The sequence below is a fragment of the Arachis stenosperma genome, chromosome 9 (genome assembly GCF_014773155.1).
Source record: "Arachis stenosperma cultivar V10309 chromosome 9, arast.V10309.gnm1.PFL2, whole genome shotgun sequence".
Taxonomy (NCBI): domain Eukaryota; kingdom Viridiplantae; phylum Streptophyta; class Magnoliopsida; order Fabales; family Fabaceae; genus Arachis; species Arachis stenosperma.
Genome location: NC_080385.1, coordinates 142,988,583 through 143,004,979, shown reverse-complemented (window position 1 = coordinate 143,004,979; position 16,397 = coordinate 142,988,583). Strand labels below are relative to the sequence as shown.

The 16,397-nt window shown below is 36.6% G+C and overlaps 1 pseudogene; it reads right to left on the bottom strand.

Annotated features, from left to right (window-relative positions):
• Window positions 1-335: 335 nt before the first annotated feature.
• LOC130950006 (uncharacterized) lies at window positions 336-1,796 on the bottom strand (annotated as a pseudogene).
• Window positions 1,797-16,397: the final 14,601 nt, after the last annotated feature.

Here is a 16,397-nt window from a genome sequence, read left to right as displayed (position 1 = left end):
TAAGGCATTTCAAATATATTTCACAATTTTAAAATAAGTGAATACCAACAAATACTTCAATGTTTCAAAAATACATATTCGAGTAAAATCAAATGCTTTAAAATAATATAAAACTTTTTCAAACATACATATAGTCTCATAAAAATATAGTCTCATGTGCATATTAAAATGAGTTTAACAAGGATAAATATTTAGTTCTAATAAATCAATCATTCAAACTAATTTAAAATCTTTTGATAAAAATCTTTGTAAGTATAACATAAACTCAGTCACTGTATATCAAAATAATTATAACAAAGCCAAATAATTATAAATATAAAGCCCACAACATGGTCCTAAGGGACCGAAGATAGCAAACCCGAGTGCCAGAATCCAAGGTGAGGAGGATTGAAGTAAAATGAAACGAATGAGCACATAATTTGGATCGAGACAGTGGTAGCAACTTCCACGACTACATCACAGATGTAATCATAACATCAACAGCTCCAATCGTTCCATGATAGCACTAATACCAGTACTCAAGATAATTTCCAGCAGAAATGCAACAAAAGTAGGGCGATAATACTAAAACAAAGACATATTATTGCAATTAGAACCAGAGCATGTAAGAAAAGAAGAAAATATAGCAGAGTAAAGGTGGAAGCGTTACAGTTTTATAAATGGAGTCCAAACAGGGGAAAATTTATGCTGATTTAGAGACAAGAATGAAGGGGGTGTTGGGCTGAGCAAGATCAAAACAGGGATGGAAACGGTTCATTAGCAGTGACATCGGTGATGCTCCCCTGACGACGAGCTCCGTTGATGGCAACAGACACGACGATGGTGAACGACTCCTCCATCGCGACTCTTTCTTCCTCCCTTCACTGGCCGACTCAAACTCTCCCTCTTTATTCAGCAATGATGGTGACCCTCAACAGAGATGGCGGCGATTGAAGCTTAGTGGCGACGGAGACAAGGCGCGGCGGCTGTAGCAGTTCGACGGCGGTGAGGCAGAACGGTGGCAGTCCTTCTTTCGTGTCTCCTCTCTCGCACTCGTCCTCCCTCTCAGACGCATCTCTCTCAGTTCTGGCCTCTTATGGCGACGCAACTGCAGCGAGCTAGACGCAGCTGGCGGCGACGCGACGGGACACGAACGGCGTGCTCCAGGCTAGCGGTGATGAGGTGCGACTCTCTCTCTTCTTGCATGGTGGCTCGGCGTGGACAGCTCCCGCCTTCCTCCTCTCTTCTCTTATCGCGGTCTCTCTTTTTCTCTCTTTCCTTTTTCTTTCTTTCTTTTTCTGTCAGAGTCTGGTGTGTGTGCTGTGAGGAAGAGGGTGTGAGGGGAGTGAGTGTGTGCGGTAGTGAGAGGTGAGTGAGTGTGTTAGAAGAAGGTTAGGGTTTGGTTTGAAAAAAGAGGAACAAGGGGTATTGTGGGGATTTTACATTCTACCCTCCTTATAAAAATTTTCGTCCTCGAAAATTGATATAATCTTCAAAACTTTACATGGTTTTAGCACTTTAGCGAACATGAGAAATGAGTATAACAAGGTGCAAAAGTTACAAGCTAGGATCCTGATAAAACGATGTTATTGGCATTTTCCTACTCTCGTTCCCTTGACAACTCAGATATACATAGCCCTCTTCACATCGTTCATCAATCTTTTCTAAATACAATCTTGGTTCTGTAGTACATATCCATGGTAGCAACCAGTCTTATGTCAAGTGTTCGAATTTCAACTTTCCGAACTTCCACATCGATAGCTGTGTCCTAAAGAACTAACGTATCGCTTGCTATATCTGGGAATAGCACGTGACATTGAAATAAATACGAGTTTGCTTAAAAGGATTCAAAACTTAGGCAGAAAAGAGCAAATATCACAGATGGTGTTCGCAAGAATTCGGGAAGATGCGTAGGATCGCAACTAAACAAGGATATACAAAAACAGTGAAGCATGCCAAAAAGAGAATCAATCGCATCTTAGAAAGGAAATCCGAATCAAGAAACTTCAATAGAACAATAAAAGAAAAGGTGGTGTATGAAATCAAAACAAGTTTATGTTAGATCAAAGAAGTACGAAGTTCACAAGAGATGGCCACTAAAATCAACGGTAATATTCACAAAGATTTAAGAGAATGACTAGGAACACAATTAAATAACACACAATCTTTTAGAATCAAAGAAGAGGAAGAACATATAAGGCCTAAAAATTTTATAAGATTTATCGAGCATAATAAGATCAATAGGACAAATGAAGTTAAAGAAAACAATAAGAAGCAACAGCACTATAGGTAAGGAAAACTAAACAGCAACAAATATACAACGTAAATAAAATACCCACAACAATTATAAATCCAAATCCCAAGCAACAAGACAAAGACAATAACAGAGGGACAAAGCAAAACAACAAATAGAAGATTTGACCGCACCTTTTAGAAAGACAATTGTACAGTTATGAAATTAAAAACAGTAATTGTCACAAAAATTAACATCCTCATTTTCTCTTATCTAGAATTCTTTGACAAAGGCCATTTGAAATAATTATTGCCATAACCTTGAATATTAAGTATACTAGAATAAAATTTAATAGCTTTTGACTATAAATGATAGATAAATAATGTAAAACATAACGAGAAAATGCAAGCAATCATCTCATTATTCTCAAGGCCAAAATTCACCTATACATTTAACTCATTTTTATCATTATTGTAAAATAAAGTTAAATGATTTCCCATAATCATGGAACTAGACTTAGTATGAAGTTACAAATAAATTCACATATAAAATAATAATAATAATAATAATAATAATAATAATAATAATAATAATAATAATAATAATAATAATAATAAAACTAAAATTTAAAATATTGACAATTAACACACTAGGATCAATTATAATAACTACTTTCTTCTCTCTTTTTTTTTTGGTCTAAATCTCTAATTATGAATTTGCTTTTAACATAATCAAAGCATGTAGCAAAATAATTTCAGAAAATTAGTATGAAATCATATTTTTTTAAAGATAAAACACCAAAAAAAAAATTCATATTCATAAATAATTTATTGAACTTAAAGCTTATGAACTAAAGACAAATATATATATATATATATATATATATATATATATATATATATATATATATATATATATATATGGAAAACACACATGCAAGTATAACTATGGTTATAGAAAAAGGTTGACTATTTTTTATGTGAAAAGGAGAACAACTATAAACTATAAATTGCCAATTGTAAACCAATCATTATGCATACACTGATGCACATATTTTATATAGACAAATATCTATATCTGCTTTGCAGCAGTTTTCAACCGATATTAATGGCTCTTAAAATTTTAATATGCATAAGAATAAATAAAATAAAAATAAGAGCATATAATCATCAATGGTTGGAGGAAGATGTGAAATCCTTGTAAAAGAAATTTCTCAAAAGAAAAAGGAAAGAAAAAAGCTTAAAGTAATGGTGATGTTTTATGTATACAATACATTCTGATAGAAGTCAAAATGCCAACTGCTGGAATATTTTAACAACTTCGCAAAGAGTCAAGAATTATAATAATTAAATATTTAAATGAGTGCAAAGCAAGAGAACAAAGCTTACATAATCGTGACAAAGAAGCTAATGATTAAGATGTAAAGCGAGGAAATATTCAAGTAAATACTCCATAATACTAATAATAAAATTAGCAATAACTTCGTTACAAGAGAAAAGACTTTCAAATTACTAATCATTCAATAAAAAAAATCCTAACTTGTTGAAAAATTTACCAAAATAGTCTCTATATATTATGATTGTCCTAATAAAATCTCAAGCTATTTTAATATTGATTCCCACTTATAAATTTAAAAGCAACAAAGTTCACAAAAATCTTATATTATCACATTAAAATAAATAATATATTTTCAATCCTAGTGAAAATTTAATTTAAAGTATCATTGTATAGTTCAAGTAAGTACATAATTTTACTTACACAAACTCAACTAAATGTTATTCATGAAACATCAGGTTTCATTGAGAAATCAGATAATTTTAAAACTAGAGTTATTAAGGGGTATATAATAAGAAAGCGTGGTTTATAATAATTAGTTGAATATAATGAAGAAAAAAATTCGTATAAGTAATTTATTTTGCTTTAAGAAATTAAATATCTAGTCTTTTTATCAAAAATCATCAACAATTCTTTCCAATCTCTAAGATCTACAATCCAAATATCATAAAGGCACTACAAATCAAGAAAACCAATCTCCTTAAACCTCTGAGAATAAGAACAATAGTTGAAAATAAGAAAATTTTCAGAAAAGCAAGGGTTAAGAAAATTCTCAGGTTTCAGATCATAAACAAAAGCAAAATTCATCTTATAATCACCAACCAAAAAGGCATGTGTTCACAATCTTTCTCTCAACTTATCAAGCAGGAAATTGTTCCGTGACAAAATGTCATATTCAGCAACAAAGAACCATAATGAAAACAGATCATCAAATTAGAAAAACAAAACTAAACTTCTAGATCGAAAAAGACTTTCGATCCAGCTAACTTATCACTCAAATAATTCACTACACTTAAGCAAAGAAAATCAGCAATCGAACAAACAACAATAACACTCTATTCATATGTTTCATCACATAGTCCTTCTTGAGCAACTAAATAGCTTTTTTCAAAATTATTGATTTGAAAAAGAATCAAAAGCTAATCAAAATTATGTTAGCTTCAAAAATCATCAACATAAGAAGAAAAATCTCAATATCGCTTATCAAATCCAGAACAAAGCATCTCGATCAGAAACTCAGCAAATTCATGCAATTCACAAATCCAAATACAATTCTATAAGGAAATTAGATGGTAATTCACAGCAAACATAAATCGAATCTTTTAAGTAACTCATTGATGAGCGGATAATTTATACGCTTTTTGGCATTGTTTTTAGTATATTTTTAGCATGTTTTAGTTAGTTTTTATTATATTTTTATTAGTTTTTAGTTAAAATTCACTTTTCTGGACTTTACTATGAGTTTGTGTATTTTTCTGTAATTTCAGATATTTTCTGGCAGAAATTGAGGGGCCTGAGCAAAAATCTGATTCAGAGGCTGAAAATGACTGCAGATGCTGTTGGATTCTGACCTCCCTGCACTCGAAGTGAATTTTCTGAAGCTAAAGAAGCCCAATTGGTGCGCTCTCAATTGCATTGGAAAGTAGACATCCTGGGCTTTCCAGCAATATATAATAGTCCATACTTTGCCAGAGCTTTGATGGCCCAAACTGGCGTTCTAAATCAGCTCAAAACTGCCCGGCGTTAAACGCCGGAACTGGCACAAGAATGGGAGTTAAACGCCCAAACTGGCACAAAAGCTGGCGTTTAACTCCAAGAAAAGTCTCTACACATAGAAGCTTCAATGCTCAGCCCAAGCACACACCAAGTGGGCCCGGAAGTGGATTTTTATGTCATTTACTCATTTCTGTAAACCCTAGGCTACTAGTTCTCTACAAATAGGACCTTTTGCTATTGTATTATCATCTTTGGATCTTTGATCATCTTGAGATCTTTGAATCTTCTGATCACGTTTTGGGGGCTGGCCTCACGGCCATGCCTAAACCTTGTTCTTATGTATTTTCAACGGTGGAGTTTCTACACACCATAGATTAAGGTGTGGAGCTCTGCTGTACCTCGAGTATTAATGCAATTACTATTGTTCTTATATTCAATTCAGCCTATTCTTGTTCTAAGATATTCATTCGCACCCAAGAACATGATGAATGTGATGATTATGTGACGCTCATCATCATTCTTACTTATGAACGCGTGCCTGACAACCACTCCCGTTCTACAAGCAAACAAGGCTTGAATGTTTATCTCTTGGATTCCTTAATCAGAATCTTCGTGGTATAAGCTAGAATTGATGGCGGCATTCAAGAGAATCCGGAAGGTCTAAACCTTGTCTGTGGTATTCTGAGTAGGATTCAAGGATTGAATGACTGTGACGAGCTTCAAACTCCTGAAGGCTGGGCATTAGTGACAAATGCAAAAGAATCACTGGATTCTATTCCAACCTGATTGAGAACCGACAGATGATTAGCCGTGCTGTGACAGAGCGCGTTGAACATTTTCACTGAGAGGACGGGACTGTAGCCACTGACAACGGTGATGCCCAACATACATCTTGCCATGGAAAGGAGTAAGAAGGATTGGATGAAGACAGTAGGAAAGCAGAGAGATGGAAGGGACAAAGCATCTCCATACGCTTATCTGAAATTCTCACCAATGAATTACATAAGTATCTCTATCTTTATTTTATGCTTTATTCATAAATCATCCATAACCATTTGAATCCGCCTGACTGAGATTTACAAGATGACCATAGCTTGCTTCATACCAACAATCTCCGTGGGATCGACCCTTACTCGCGTAAGGTTTATTACATGGACGACCCAGTGCACTTGCTGGTTAGTTGTGCGAAGTTGTGAAATTATGTTTAGACCATGGTATTGAGCACCAAGTTTTTGGCGCCATTGCCGGGGATTGTTTGAGTTTGGACAACTAACGGTTCATCTTGTTGCTTAGCTTAGGTATTTTTCTTCAGAGTTCTTAAGAATGAATTCTAGTGTTTCAAGGTGATGTTCTTATCATCACCAAAGCTGATTGATTCTCATCAATTTAGCTCTTGAATGTAATGTCCTGCTGAAGCTTGGCTAGCCATGTCTAATTTCTTTAGACTGAAGCTTTAGACTAACATTGCATGATTCCTGGAATTCTCATTAAGAACTTTGATATCCTTATTTTCTTTTTCACTCAATTTTCGAAAAAAATCCAAAAAAAATTATAAAATCATAAAAACCAAAAATATTTATGTTTCTTATTTGACTCTAGTGTCTCATTTTAAGTTTGGTGTCAATTGCATGCATTTTTCGAATTCAATCATGTGTCTTCATTGATCTTCAAGATGTTCTTGATGATTTCCTTGTTCTAATCTTTAAATTCTCTTGTCTTTAGTGTTTTGTTGTGTCTCATATGTATTCTCAATTTGTTAGTGTCAGTAGTATACAAACTTCTAAGTTTGGTGTCTTGCATGCATTGTTTATTTGATTTTAGTTGCATTTTGATTATTCCTCATCATTAAAAATTTAAAAAAGTTTTTTTCTTGGTGTCTTTTCAAGTCAATAATACAGAGAATTGAAGATTCAGAACATACAGCAGAGGAATTACACAGAAAAAGTTGGACGTTCAAAACGCCTAGTGAAGAAGGAAAATTGGCGTTTAAACGCCAGCCAGGGTGCCTGGCTGGGCGTTTAACGCCCAAAAGGGTAGTGTTTTGGGCGTTAAACGCCAGAATGGATACCATTCTGGGCGTTTAACGCCAGGATGGCACAAGAGGGAAGATTTTGTTTTTAACTCAAATTTTTTTCAAGTTTTCAAAATCAAATCTTTTTCAAATCATATCTTTTCAATCATATGTTTTCAAAATCAATTTCTTTCCATTTTCAAAAATACTTGCTAACAATTAATGATTTGATTCAACATTTCAAGTATGTTGTCTTTTCTGTTGAGAAAGGTTTAATGTTTGAATCATATCTTTTCTTGTTAGCCAAGTCATTAATTTTTAAAATCAAATCTTTTTAAATTGTTTTTCAAATCATATCTTCTCAATCATATCTTTTTAAAACCATAACTTTTAAATCATATCTTTTTAATCACATCTTTTTCAAAATAGTTTTCAATCATATCTTTTTAATTTCTAATTTCAAAATCTTTTTCCAAAAATCACTTGATTTCTTTTCCACTCTTAGTTTTCGAAAATCAATTAGTATTTTTCAAAATGTTTTTAAAATCTTTTTAATTCATTTTTGAAAATTTCTTCCCCTCTTCTCACATCCTTCTATTTATGGACTAACACTCCTCCTCAATGCACAATTCGAACTCTATCTTTCCTTGATAAGTTCGAATTTTCTACCTCTTCCTTCTATTTTTCTTTTCCTCTGACACCTCAAGGAGTCTCTATACTGTGACATAGAGGATTCCATATTTTCTTGTTCTCTTCTCTTTCATATGAGTAGGAGCAAAGACAACAGCATTCTTGTTGAGGCTGACCCTGAACCTGAAAGGACCTTGAAGCGAAAGCTAAGAGAAGCTAAGGCACAACTCTCTGTAGAGGACCTAACAGAAATCTTCAAAGAAGAAGAACCCATGGCAGCTGAAAATAACAACAATGCCAACAATGCAAGGAAGGTGCTGGGTGACTTTACTGCACCTACTCCCGACTTCTATGGGAGAAGCATCTCTATCCCTGCCAATAGAGCAAACAACTTTGAGCTTAAGCCTCAATTAGTTTCTCTAATGCAACAGAATTGCAAGTTCCATGGACTTCCATTGGAAGATCCTCATCAGTTTTTAGCTGAATTCTTGCAAATCTGTGACACTATCAAGACTAATGGGGTTAACCCTGAGGTCTACAGACTTATGCTATTCCCTTTTGCTGTAAGAGACAGAGCTAGGACATGGTTGGACTCACAACCTAAAGAAAGCCTGAACTCTTGGGAAAAGCTAGTCAATGCCTTCTTGGCAAAGTTCTTTCCACCTCAAAAATTGAGTAAGCTTAGAGTGGAAGTCCAAACCTTCAGACAGAAGGAAGGTGAATCCCTCTATGAAGCTTGGAAAAGATACAAACAATTGATCAGAAAGTGTCCTTCTGACATGCTTTCTGAATGGAGCATCATAGGTATCTTCTATGATGGTCTGTCTGAACTGTCCAAGATGTCATTGGACAGCTCTGCTGGAGGATCTCTTCATCTGAAGAAGACGCCTGCAGAAGCTCAAGAGCTCATTGAAATGGTTGCAAATAACCAATTCATGTACACTTCTGAAAGGAATCCTGTGAACAATGGGACGAATCAGAAGAAAGGAGTTCTTGAGATTGATACTCTGAATGCCATATTGGCTCAGAACAAAATATTGACTCAGCAAGTCAATATGATCTCTCAAAGTCTGTCTGGAATGCAAGCTGCACCAGGCAGTACTAAGGATGCTTCATCTGAAGAAGAAGCTTATAATCCTGAGAACCCTTCAATGGAAGAGGTGAATTACATGGGAGAACCCTATGGAAACACCTATAATCCTTCATGGAGAAATCATCCAAATCTCTCATGGAAGGATCAACAGAGACCTCAACAAGGTTTCAACAACAATAATGGTGGAAGAAACAGGTTTAGCAATGGCAAGCCTTTTCCATCATCTTCTCAGCAATAGACAGAGAATTCTAAGCAGAGCCACTCTAACTTAGCAACCATGGTCTCTGATCTAATCAAAACCACTCAAAGTTTCATGACTGAAACAAGGTCCTCCATTAGAAAATTGGAGGCACAAGTGGGACAGCTGAGCAAGAAAATTACTGAACTCCCTCCTAGTACTCTTCCAAGCAATACAGAAGAAAATCCAAAAGGAGAGTGTAAGGCCATCAACATGGCCGAACTTGGAGAGGAGAAAGAGGCAGTGATCGCCACTGAGGAAGACCTCAATGGATGTCCACTGGCCTCCAATGAGTTCCCTAATGAGGTACCATGGGAATCTGAGGCTCATAATGAGACCATAGAGATTCCATTGAATTTACTTCTGCCATTCATGAGCTCGGATGAGTATTCTTCCTCTGAAGAGGATGAAGATGTCATTGAAGACCAAGTTGCTAAATACCTTGGAGCAATCATGAAGCTAAATGACAAGTTATTTGGTAATGAGACTTGGGAGGATGAACCCCCTTTGCTCACCAAAGAACTGGATGACTTGTCTAGGCAGAAATTACCTCAAAAGAGACAGGACCCTGGGAAGTTTTCAATACCTTGTACCATAGGCACCATGACCTTTGAGAAGGCTCTGTGTGACCTAGGGTCAAGCATAAACCTCATGCCTCTCTCTGTAATGGAGAAGCTAGGGATCTTTGAGGTGCAAGCTGCAAGAATCTCACTAGAGATGGCAGATAATTCAAGAAAATAAGCTTATGGACTTGTAGAGGATGTTTTGGTGAAAGTTGAGGACCATTACGTCCCTGCTGATTTCATAGTCCTAGAGACTGGGAAGTGCATGGATGAATCCATCATCCTTAGCAGACCCTTCCTAGCCACAGCAAAGGCTGTGATTGATGTTGATAGAAGAGAATTGATCATTCAAGTGAATGAATAATCCTTTGTGTTTAAGGCTCAAGGATATCCCTCTGTTACCATGGAGAGGAAGCATGAAGAGCTTCTCTCAAAACAGAGTCAAACAGAGCCCCCACAGTCAAACTCTAAGTTTGGTGTTGGGAGGCCACAACCAACTTCTAAGTTTGGTGTTGAACCCCCACATTCAAACTCTAAGTTTGGTGTTGGGAGGTTCCAACATTGCTCTGAGTATCTGTAAGGCTCCATGAGAGCCCACTGTCAAGCTACTGACATTAAAGAAGCGCTTATTGGGAGGCAACCCAATGTTATATTTATCTATTTTCCTTTGTTATTTTATGTTTTCTGTAGGTTGATGATCATGGAAAGTGACAAAATTAATTGAAAAAGCAAAAACAGAATAAAAAATAGAAAGAAAAATAGCACACCCTGGAGGAAAACCTTGCTGGCGTTTAAACGCCAGTAAGGGCAGCAAATGGGTGTTTAACGCCCAGTCTGGCACCATTCTGGGCGTTTAACGCCAGAAAGGGGCACCAGACTGGCGTTAAACGCCAGGAAAGGGCAAGAAGCTGGCGTTAAACGCCAGAAATGGGCACCAGCCCGACGTTTAACGCCAGAATTGGCATAGAGAGCATTTTCGCTCGCCACTTGGTGCAGGGATGAATTATCCTTGACACCTCAGGATCTGTGGACTCCACAGGATCCCCACCTACCCCACCACTCTCTCTCTTCTTCACCCCTCACCTATCAAATCCCACTATTCTCTTCACCACTCACATCCATCCTTCATAAAACCCACCCATAACAGCCAAACCCTACCCCTCTCTCTACCCCTATATAAACCCATCTTCACTCCTTCATTTTCCCACACCCTAAACACTACTTCTCCTCCTTGGCCGAACCACAAAACCTCCTCCATCTCCTCCATTTCTTCTTCTTCATCTATCTTCTTTCTTCTTTTGCTCGAGGACGAGCAAACCTTCTAAGTCTGGTGTGGTAAAAGCATTGCTTTTTGTTTTTCCATAACCATTTATGGCACCTAAGGCCGGAGAAACCTCTAGAAAGAGGAAAGGGAAGGCAAAAGCTTCCACCTCCGAGTCATGGGAGATGGAGAGATTCATCTCAAGGGTGCATCAAGACCACTTCTATGAAGTTGTGGCCATGAAGAAGGTGATCCCCGAGGTCCCTTTCAAACTCAAAAAGAGTGAATATCTGGAGATCCGACATGAGATCCAAAAAAAAGGTTGGGAAGTTCTTACCAACCCCATTCAACAAGTCAGAATCTTAATGGTTCAAGAGTTCTATGCCAATTCATGGATCACCAAGAATCACGATCAAAGTGTGAACCCGGACCCAAAGAATTGGCTTACAATGGTTCGGGGAAAATGCTTAGATTTTAGTCAGAAAAATGTAAGGTTGGCATTCAACTTGCCCATGATGCAAAGAGATGAACACCCTTACACTAGAAGGGTCAACTTTGATCAAAGGTTGGACCAAGTCTTCATAGACATTTGTGAAGAGGGCGCTCAATGGAACAGAGATTCAAGAGGGAAGTCGGTTCAACTGAGAAGGCATGACCTCAAGCCCGTGGCTAGGGGATGGTTGGAGTTTATCCAACCCTCAATCATTCCCACTAGCAACCGGTCTGAAGTTACTATAGACCGGGCCATCATGATTCATAGCATCATGATTGGAGAGGAAGTAGAAGTTCATGAGGTTATAGCCCAAGAGCTTTATAAGGTGGCGGACAAGTCCTCTACCTTGGCAAGGTTAGCCTTTCTTCATCTCATTTGTCACCTCTGTTATTCAGTTGGAATTGACATAGAGGGAGACATCCTCATTGATGAGGACAAGCCCATCACTAAGAAAAAGATGGAGCAAAAAAGAGATCCCACTCATCATGAAATCCCTGAGATACCTCAAGGGATGCACTTTCCTCCACAAAACTATTGGGAGCAAATCAACACCTCCCTAGGAGAATTGAGTTCCAACATGGGACAACTAAGGGTGGAGCACCAAGAACATTCCATCCTCCTCCATGAAATTAGAGAAGATCAAAGAATCATGAGAGAGGAGTAACAAAGGCAAGGAAGAGACATTGAGGAGCTAAAGCACTCCATAAGATCTTCAAGAGGAAGAACAAGCCGCCATCACTAAGGTGGACCCATTCTTTAATTTCCTTGTTCTTTATTTTCCTATTTTTCGAATTTTCATGCTTATGTTTATCCATGTTTGTGTCTTATGATCATTAGTGTCTTAGTGTCTATGCCTTAAAGTTATGAATGTCCTATGAATCCATCACCTTTCTTAAATGAAAAATGTTCTTAATTGAAAAAGAGAAGAATTACATGAATTTTGAATTTTATAACAGATTAATTATTTTGATGTGGTGGCAATACTCTTGTTTTCTGAATGAATGCTTGAACAGTGCATATGTCTTTTGAATTTGTGGTTCATGAATGTTAAAATTGTTGGCTCTTAAAAGAATGATGAAAAAGGAGACATGTTACTGAGGATCTGAAAAATCATAAAAATGATTCTTGAAGCAAGAAAAAGCAGTGAATTCAAAAAAAAAGTAGATGCGAAAAAAAATAAGAGAAAAAGAGAGAAAGAAAGCAGAAAAAGCCAATAGGCAAGGGTAAGAAATAAAGTTGTGATCCAAGGCAAAAAGAGTGTGCTTAAGAACCCTGGACACCTCTAATTGGGGACTCTAGCAAAGCTGAGTCACAATCTGAAAAGGTTCACCCAATTATGTGTCTGTGGCATGTATGTATCCGGTGGTAATACTGGAAGACAAAGTGCTTTGAGCCACGGCCAAGACTCATAAAGTAGCTGTGTTCAAGAATCATCATACTTAACTAGGAGAATCAATAACACTATTTGGATTCTGAGTTCCTATAGAAGCCAATCATTCTGAATTTCAAAGGATAGAGTGAGATGCCAAAACTATTCAGAGGCAAAAAGCTAAAAACCCCGCTCATCTAATTAATACTGATCTTCATAGATGTTTTTGGAATTCATTGCATATTCTCTTCTTTTTATCTTATTTGATTTTCAGTTGCTTGGGGACAAGCAACAATTTAAGTTTGGTGTTGTGATGAGCGGATAATTTATACGCTTTTTGGCATTGTTTTTAGTATGTTTTTAGCATGTTTTAGTTAGTTTTTATTATATTTTTATTAGTTTTTAGTTAAAATTCACTTTTCTGGACTTTACTATGAGTTTGTGTGTTTTTCTATGATTTCAGGTATTTTCTGGCTGAAATTGAGGGACTTGAGCAAAAATCTGATTCAGAGGCTGAAAAGGACTGCAGATGCTGTTGGATTCTGACCTCCCTGCACTCGAAGTGGATTTTATGAAGCTACAGAAGCCCAATTGGTGCGCTCTCAATTGCGTTGGAAAGTAGACATCCTGGGCTTTCCAGCAATGTTTAATAGTTTATACTTTTCACGAGATTTGATGGCCCAAAACGGCGTTCCAAATCAGCTCAAAACTGCCCAGCGTTAAACGCCGGAACTGGCACAAGAATGGGAGTTAAACGCCCAAACTGGCACAAAAGCTGGCGTTTAACTCCAAGAAAAGTCTCTACACATAGAAGCTTCAATGCTCAGCCCAAGCACACACCAAGTGGGCCCGGAAGTGGATTTTTATGTCATTTACTCATTTCTGTAAATAGGACCTTTTGCTATTGTATTAGCATCTTTTCTATTTAGTTCTCTACAAATAGGACCTTTTGCTATTGTATTATCATCTTTGGATCTTTGATCATCTTGAGATTTTTGAATCTTCTGATCACGTTTTGGGGGCTGGCCTCACGGCCATGCCTGAACCTTGTTCTTATCTATTTTCAACGGTGGAGTTTCTACACACCATAGATTAAGGTGTGGAGCTCTGCTGTACCTCGAGTATTAATGCAATTACTATTGTTCTAATATTCAATTCAGCCTATTCTTGTTCTAAGATATTCATTTGCACCCAAGAACATGATGAATGTGATGATTATGTGACGCTCATCATCATTCTCACTTATGAACGCGTGCCTGACAACCACTCCCGTTCTACAAGCAAACAAAGCTTGAATGCTTATCTCTTGGATTCCTTAATCAGAATCTTCGTGGTATAAGCTAGAATTGATGGCGGCATTCAAGAGAATCCGAAAGGTCTAAACCTTGTCTGTGGTATTCTAAGTAGGATTCAAGGATTGAATGACTGTGACGAGCTTCAAACTCTTGAAGGCTGGGCGTTAGTGACAGACGTAAAAGAATCACTGGATTCTATTCCAACCTGATTGAGAACCGACAGATGATTAGCCGTGCTGTGACAGAGCGCGTTGAACATTTTCACTGAGAGGACGGGACTGTAGCCACTGACAATGGTGATGCCCAACATACAGCTTGCCATGGAAAAGAGTAAGAAGGATTGGATGAAGACAGTAGGAAAGCAGAGAGACGGAAGGGACAAAGCATCTCCATACGCTTATCTGAAATTCTCACCAATGAATTACATAAGTATCTCTATCTTTATTTTATGCTTTATTCATAAATCATCCATAACCATTTGAATCTGCCTACTGAGATTTACAAGATGACCATAGCTTGCTTCATACCAACAATCTTCGTGGGATCGACCCTTACTCGCGTAAAGTTTATTACTTGAACGACCCAGTGCACTTGCTGGTTAGTTGTGCGAAGTTGTGATAAAGAGTTGAGATTGCAATTGAGTGTACCATGTTGATGGCGCCATTGATGATCACAATTTCGTGCACCACTCATGAACTATTGACATTAGGAATCATAGAGAACAACTCAAAGATGAAGAAGATTAAAGCACACATTCACAAAATCGGAGAAAATTAGAACTAGCTAGGAGAGGAATCGCGAACCGGAACCAAAACTGAAACCCTTGCAAAAACACATTCGAGAAAATCTATGAAAGGATATGTCATGATTGGGTACAAAAGGACAAGAGTAGTAAGAAGCGGCAGAGGACGCATGCTCTCAATAATCCGAAGATAACAATGACATAGAGGACAAAGAGGACATTTCTATAGGCCTTTGATAGTGCCACAATTTGTACAAATAGGCGCGCTTCTATTTATACAATTGTGATCCTATCATAGGACACTTGCTCCATATTACACAGACTAAACCTAAGCTCTGATACCACTTTGTCACAGCCCAAAATGAGCCATGACTGGCGCTAAGGAAAATAGTTCTCCAGCAAGCCTAACTGATTCGAATATAAGATAAATAAGAAGGTTACACATATTTTTGAAAATTTTACAATTTTTTTAATAAATAATTACATATTTTTAACAAAAATAAAATAAATAAATATGAATGGATCCTGCTTGTGACATATGGAGCAGATGACACCTAAGAACTCAACAAGGAATAGATATCAATTGCAGATCATTACTCTTGAATAGAAATACTCACATAATTAAATATTTATTCCTGAAAAAATATTTAAAAAAAAACGGAGTGAGTTTTGCAACCCAGTGACTAGACATTACATCTATAATTCACATGAGACCATATAAACATTATTATAAAAATAATTTTATTTAGAAAATAACAATTTATATGAATGAGTGAATCAATAAGGGAGTTCTCATACAGAAATCAAATCAAATAGTCCACACTTGGGCGGCTCCACCTCTAAGGGTAGCCCTTTCCTCTCGTGTGTCCGTACGGAATAACAGATCCAACGTGTGGCCTACACGTTAGGCTAGCAACGCCCCTACTAGTTGAGGTCTGAGCCAGATGCATCTAGGTTAACGTCATAACTGCCGCTAACTACGGTTTTCTAATACGAGCCTCCCAAACCAATTCAAACATATAATTTCAACTATAACAAATTCTTCGGTCTTTCAAACATGAGGTATCAAATCAAATCAAATAATACTTTCTCATCCAAATCATATTCAATTATATTTTCTCAATCTTAAGGCATTTCAAATATATTTCACAATTTTAAAATAAGTGAATACTAACAAATACTTCAATGTTTCAAAAATACATATTCGAGTAAAATCAAATGCTTTAAAATAATATAAAACTTTTTCAAACATACATATAGTCTCATAAAAATATAGTCTCATGTGCATATTAAAATGAGTTTAACAAGGAGAAATATTAGTCCTAATAAATCAATCATTCAAACTAATTTAAAATCTTTTGATAAAAATCTTTGTAAGTATAATATAAACTCAGTCACTGTATATCAAAATAATTATAACAAAGCCAAATAATTATAAA